We start from the raw sequence: 7500 nt of genomic DNA, 5'->3' as shown, positions 1-7500 counted from the left end.
TGTCTGACATCAGTAGCTAAGCACTGTTAGGAGTGCAGTACACTATAAGCTAAGTAGCTAAGTACACTACTAGTTGTACACTATGAGCTAAGTGTACTACTAGTTGTACACTATAAACTAGCAAAGTACACTATAAGCTAAGTAGCTACTACACTACCAGATGTACACTATAAGCTAAGTAGCTACTACACTACCAGAAGTACACTATAAGCTAAGTAGCTACTACACTACCAGATGTACACTATAAGTTAAGTAGCTAAGCACACTGCTAGGAGTGCAGTACACTATAAGCTGATTAGCTACTACTAGATGTACACTATAAGCTAAGTAGCTAAGTACACTACTAGATGTACACTGTAAGCTAAGTTGCTAAGTACACTACTAGATGTACACTGTAAGCTAGCTAAGTACACTATTAGTTGAACACTATAAGCTTGCTAAGTACACTACTAGATGTACGCTATAAGCTAAGTAGGTAAGTACTATACTAGTTGTCCACTATGATCTGAAAGAGCCTGAATGATGATCCCAAATGTCATGGCCAAAGACAGTGATAACATTTAAGATGTTAATATGACAGACATTCTGCAGTCATAACATTTAATATGTTAATAATATCACAGGCTACCCTCTAGCCTACAATACTAGCCTCCAGGGGAGGTAGAAATTGGAGGATGAGCTCATTATAATGCATGGAACGGAATCATACCATGCCTGATTCCATTCCATGCATCACAATGAGCCCGTCCTCCAGTTTTCTACCTCCACCAACCTCCCCTGCTAGCCTCCCATTCAGAGTGCAGATGAAGGAGGGGTTCTCTGCTGTAGATCTAGGGAGAGCTGTAGAAGTGCAGCCTGCCTATGACATGGTGGTGAAATCCTTCTCTACACACTTCAACTCCTATGTGCACCTATAGGGGGACTTTGAGGTGAGGTTGTTTTGCAGTATAAAACGTGATAATATCATTGTTGTAAAAGCTGGAGGAGTGTGTGTGTGTGTGTGTGTGTGTGTGTGTGTGTGTGTCTGCGTCATTAAAGGTTACTGCACGTGCTCTTCACTGCCCCCCCCCTAACCCTAACCCCCCCCCCCCCCCACACACACACACACACACACACACACAGACACACATTGTACACACACGCACACACACACTCTCTCAGATCTCCCCTGTCAGCTGACCTGTCCCCTCTCAGTCGTCTGTCTATGCGTTCCCTCTGACACAAACCCCCCTGTCCTCGGGATTGCTGGTTCCTCCTTTCATACTGACTTTAAATGAGCAGCTGGTTAGCTCTGCTCAAGCACATCTCAAGGCCATCCCATCCTCCCTCTCTCTAGCTCATCGCCCCTTCTCTCCCTCCATCCCTCCCTCCTCTGCGATCCCCCTCTCTCTCCATCTCTCTCGGGGAGTCACCATATGGCACAGCACTGAAGATCAGCAGAAATTCATCCCCCCCTTTTTCTTCCATGCGAAAATTGCTGTTTATCATCGCCCTATGGTCCACACACACACACACACACACACACACACACACACACACACACACACACACACACACACACACACACACATATAGCTGCAGTTCTCCAAAGGGCAAGGCATTTCAGGTAGTCTACAGGGTTTGTTTGTGGAAAGAGTATAAGTGAAGACTGAAGCATCAAAGGCTTTTAATAGCCAAGAGGGTCTTTTTTTAAAACCGCCAAAGCTACTTCAGGGGTTAAATTCCTTCTCATGCTCCTAACACAATTATTCAGTGATCTCATCGTTACAGACTGTCGGTCAGATGAAAGGCAATTCTTTTTTCTCTCTCTCTCTCCCTCTCTCTCTCTCTCCCTCTCACTCTCTCTCTCTCCCTTTTCAACTCATTGTTGTTGTTTTTAGTTAGCAGAACTTTGAGGTTGAAACACCAACCCCTTCCTGACAGTGAGAGGCCTGCCCCGCTTGCGGGTCGGATCCAGATTGTCACATTACGTTGACTGAAAAACGTTGGCACTCGCTCGGCGTACTAGATAGATCTAAAGGCGCGAGCGCATTCCACGGCGGAGGGCTCTCTTCAGCGAGGACTTCAAAGCCGCCTGACTCACTTGGCCGCGGATCAGTTCAAATCGAAACGAGCAGAGAGATCCGGCTGGCTGAGCTGAGTTCAGCCGGCGGGGAAAGCCTATCACCGTGGGTATGCTGCTGCCGCTGCCGCTGCTGCCGCTGCCGCTGCCGCTGCTGCTACAAGAAAGACAAACCTGCTATCCAAAAACTCAGCAACAGTAGGTCCACGGCAGAAATAGGCTACGCACACCCATAGTGTGATGCATTTAAAAATAAGCTCTTTTCTTGGTCGGCTATCAAACATGTGTATGTAAAACATATTACGCGTATTAGTGCTATTATTATAACAATGACTTAGTAAAATAATTATGAAATGTAAGTAGGCCTATCTTGGGTTTCAACCAAGTGAAGCCCCCAGTCCAATGCGGGGCTCTTAAAGATGTGTTTACATTCCTGTGACTCGAAGCGCTGCTATCTCTGTCAGGTTCAGGACGAGACACAGGAAAAGTTTAAAGGGCTAAGGAGGACTTATAAACTAGGGAGTGTGCCACCACCACAGTGCACGTCCACTCTCTCTCGCGCGCGTCCCTTGGAAACACCGTATTCGTAATAGGCTACCACTATGGAATGACTTATCAGAACCAGGGAACGTTTTGAGTCATTAGCTCGGAGGTGGAAATGGACGAAAGTAAATGCCACCACCAACGTAAGCAAATAGCCACGCACCGGAGTGGGATCTATAATGTGATTAGCAAAGTGCTTTGGCTAATAGCATCGTACTACACACACTGGTGTGTGTGTGTGTGTGTGTGTGTGTGTGTGTGTGTGTGTGTGTGTGTGTGTACTCTCCCACTGATCGTTTAACACCATTAATGCGTAAATGAGAAAGGTCGACACGCTGGAAGAGCGTTGATTAAGAGAGATCACTACGACAATATGACCGTAAAAAATCACCAAAGCACGTTTCATAGCCACTGACACAGTTTCCCTTACAAGCAATAGTCACGCAGAGAGAGAGAGACAGAGAGAGAGAGAGAGAGAGAGAGAGAGAGAGAGGTGATACATATAGGCGTATCATTAATTTCATTCATTCATTTATGAGGAAAGAGAAAAAAGACCCTAAGTCTTGAGAGAATATGACTGTTGGCTGTGTATCACGTGCACATTCTCTGGTCCGTTTTTCTGCGCATTCCAAGGTTCGTTCGCAACTCCAAACTACACTTCGTTTCAATCCTCGCGTTCCAAACCGTTAGGTCACACATCGCATTATTGACCTACACCAGTGCGTAGACATGCAATGGTTTAGTCTGGTACTAAAGTTTACTACTTGTATTATTTCTTTCAGGAAATGAGTCCATCTGAATTCCTTATAAAGACACGCAGGGAGAGAGAGGGATACTGTGGAGATAGAGAGGGAGGCCGAGAGGCCACCAGGGGAAAACTAGACTAATCTATGGAAATAATAGCACTCGGAAATGTATTTAACCAAATCCATGTCAAGGAGAATAGAGGGAGGGAAGGAGAGACATGTAGATGAGTGTGTGTGTGTGTGTGTGTGTGGGGGGGGGGGGTAGTCTTAAATCTCGACTAACTGCATTGCTTTCATTTCACCGTTTAGTTAATTGGCCGACACCATTGATCGGTTGGAACATGCGCTTTCAGCATGTTTTGATAACCAATCAAAAGAATAACCCTTACCCTAGCACAACCAACAGACATGATCAGAGACAGCGTTTATTCTAACGTCACCATGCAGTTGGATCGTTGAGCCAATTTGAAAAAGGCCAGGAATAGCTGTGTTTAGGGTTAGGTAGTCTCTCTCTCTCTCTCTATTTCTTTCTCTCTCTCTCTCTCTCTCTCTCTCTCTCTCTCTCTCTCTCTCTCTCTCTCTCTCTCTCTCTCCCTCTCTCTCTCTCTCTCCCTCTCTCTCTCTCTATCTTTCTCTCTCTGCGCACTATAACGGATGACAAGGCTTCGCCTTAATCCCATTATGTATTCTGGCAGCCTGCTATAATCCTGTTCTGTCAATCTCAGCCAGCTAGTCTAAAACCTCACGTCTCCTATCTCCTATAGGCTGTAAATGTGTCAATCTGCTGTCATATCAACACAGTTTGGTGCGTCTCTCTCTTCCTCCTCAATCCACACAATTGTTTAACATGTGACCCATGGCTCTCCGACACACAGACCTACATTATCATTGATATAGCCCAGCCTAGAGAACCCTAGCTGCCCTGTAGCGTATTATTTAAATGGCCGTCTTTACACCAAAGCAGCGCGACTGACCCAAGGGCTGGAGCGGATCTTTTGTTCGAGCGGCGGCCCACTGACTGTGCGCCCCCGATTCAGAGGGCAGATAAATGGGGTATAATTCCCACAAGCAGACCGCATGCTGGCTCAACAGTGGGGCGGGTTAGCTTGACTTTAACGGGGGAGACAGAGGCTATGGCTGTAGCCTAGTGACTGCTCTCCGTGCGCTCAGCAATAGGCATGTGAACACAAAGGTTTTTTTTTTTTGGTTGGTTTTTTTTTTAATCAAAACAGAAAGAAGCTGTTCCATAGCGAGTGGACAAACTGAGCAGCGCAGCACACTCAGTGCTGAATCAGAGTGGCGGTAAGAGCGAGATAAAAAGCCCAGGCTATTGTGAATAAAACCGCTACAAGAAGCGAGTCACTGGCGCTACATTAACCGCACACACTCTTCCCTGGAATTGTGTTATTTGGTTGCAATTTTGTAGAGCACGGTGATAACAAGCACATCCGATAGTGGAACTTCCGCGGAATTATCATCAAGCATGGACAGCGCGCGCCGTGTGAGAGAGAGACAAACCTAAACGACTTAATGTTTAATGTAATGTCCAGGTTTCCTTGTCTTCAACGAGCCATTTAATCTGGGTATCAATCCAGATGACACCACATGTAGGCTACTAGACTAGTGGTTTCCCAGCCAGCCCCTTAGTGTGTCACAAAACGGCAGAGCAATTGGTTCTCCTACTAGGCTACAGCCTTTACGCTTCAACTTACAAATGCCATCACTGAAAAGCTAAGATCGCTCTTTAAAGACCAACACACATGGACACACACACACGCGCGCGCGCGCGCGCTCAGATAAAGGAATGTGGTCATCAAGTATTAATTAGACAGTGAGCGCGCACTGCACATTAAATTAACGGACCCCCTCTCATCCCAAATTAGACCCCCCTCTTATAGGGCGATAATTAGAAGGTCGTTAACTTACTATAGGCTCCATGCGAGGTGTGTCTAACCGTGGAGACACCAGAAGCATCTTGTAGACAGGGTGGACGGCGGCTCTCCCGTTAAATCCACTTTTGGTTCGTTATGGCAGTCCCCTCCAACAAAAAAATTAAATCAACCAACTAGGTTTAAAAAAAAAAAAAAAAAAAAAAAAGGTTAAAAGGAACCCTTTGGAGACAGGCACGGGCTACCACTGAGTGTGCGTAATGGTTGTAAAGTTAGTGGTGAAAATTGAAGACGATTGATACAAAATGGTAATGCTACCAGATAAAGCTAATTGTATATTCCCTTCCAGCAGCAGACAAGTTCATCCCTTCAATTGCAGTATTCGTCTAATGATACAACGGCTGTATCAGTCTCCGCTCAGATCGGACACTTACTAGCCAGAGTTACCTCGCTTCCTGACTCGGGGGCGGGGTCACCTCGGCGATAGGCCGATCTCTCTCTCTTGTGTCACAGAGAGGAGGAGAGACGCAGTTGTTCCACTCGCCTCTCGCTCTTAAAGGGGACATTCCCACTTCTTCAGGTTCGTGTGAGACAGGGTAGTTAGTGTGTGTGCGTGTGGCTGTCTCTCCTCTGTGCGTGTGTGTGTCTGTTGTGTGTGTATGTATGAGAGAGTGTAGCGTGTGCCTTTGTGTGTGTGTGTGTGTGTGTGTGTGTGTGCGCGCGTGTGTGACGTGTGTGTGTGTGTGTGTGTGTGTGTGTGTGTGTGTGTGTGTGCGTGTGTGCGTGTGTCTGTGTCTGTGTGTGTGTGTGTGTGTGTGTTCACCCCGAGGGAAGGTCTCAGATGAGCGATAAAGAGAGTGACACACATATTTGCTCAAACACAAAGGCACTGAGGGAAACGAGTGGTCGTAATGATAAACAGTCGACTGAACACACTAAGATTCTCCCGCTATAGTAGGCTAAGCAGCCTTATCATTAAGATAGTTTACAACTACCTAATCACTTCATCATTAGGAATTACTAATTAATAACTAATTACTATTTCCAAAATGTACTTTAAAAAACAACACATTATAGACCTTTCACTCCTATGTAACTAAACACATTTAATATTAGATGTCACATTAGATGTCACATTTTTAGCACACATTACTTATTCACACCTACAATAATGTGCAAAAAAAAAAGAAAAGGAAAAAAACACCTCTCCTCTCCATATTAAAGGTGCAATCTGTAATTCAAACAACAACAAAGCAGGCTCCCCGCAACTTTTTTGGTACAGCTGAGGGATGCGGCTGGAGAAATGATCAAAATGGTAGTTTTAACCATGTTTTGAAGCTAGACAGTGTTTGTGACAATTGCATTGTTTACAAAAAGCATTGTAAAACAAACTTATATTTTGGGTTCTGATGGGGTAAGACAGTTGAACTAAGCTCATGAGGCATTAATAAGTTATATTCTTCAAGAATCAATAGCTATATATAATTAATTTAAAAGTCAAAAAACGTATGTACCAATTATAGACTGCCCCTTTAAGGTTCAGCATTTCTCCTCAATAGCTGCTAGTGATGTAGGTGTAGCACGTCGTTTTGCTCTTTGCTGCCCTCTTTGGCCACACTGAAAATTCGAAAACGTACATATGTAATGTTTTCTAATAGCAACAAATATGTGCAGAATATCGTTGTAAACAAACTAAACATCAAGTAAGGTACATAGAGGCCAGTGCTTGACCTCGTCACAAGATTTTTAGAAAGCGATTTGTTTGGATCAGCACTCGTCACTGACCATTCTTTATCAGTGGTCTTTCTATAGCAGTAGCTGACCTTGAGAAACAACCTCTTACTGTTAGCTGTTTGGACAGGGGTCAACCAAGACAATATACAGCCATACTTCCTGGATGGCTCCCAGAGGTCAAAGGAGAGAGGTTAAGGGGGTTCCTGGTGGGGTTTTATGAGTGGCGAGTTAGGATTGAAATAACAAGTGTAACTAATGGTTGTTAAATGGTCAAATTACATTTAAACACCTGCTTTTTCACACACAGTGCCTTGAAGGGAGAGAGGGAGGGAGAGGGAAGGAAGGGGGGACGGAGACAGGGAGGATGGGAGGTGGGAAGGAGAGAGGGAGCAGGGAGAGAAAGGGTGGGAGCAAGGGAGGGAGAAAGAGTGGAGGGGAGAAAGGGAGGAGAGCTGGGAGGGAAGGAGGGAAGGAGGGAGGGAGAGAGGGAGGAGTACTCCCCACAGAGTGATCCAGGTGGAACAGC

This window comes from Argentina silus (genome assembly GCF_951799395.1).
Source record: "Argentina silus genome assembly, chromosome: 1".
NCBI classification, from domain to species: Eukaryota; Metazoa; Chordata; class Actinopteri; order Argentiniformes; family Argentinidae; genus Argentina; species Argentina silus.
Note: the sequence above shows the minus strand (reverse complement) of the source record.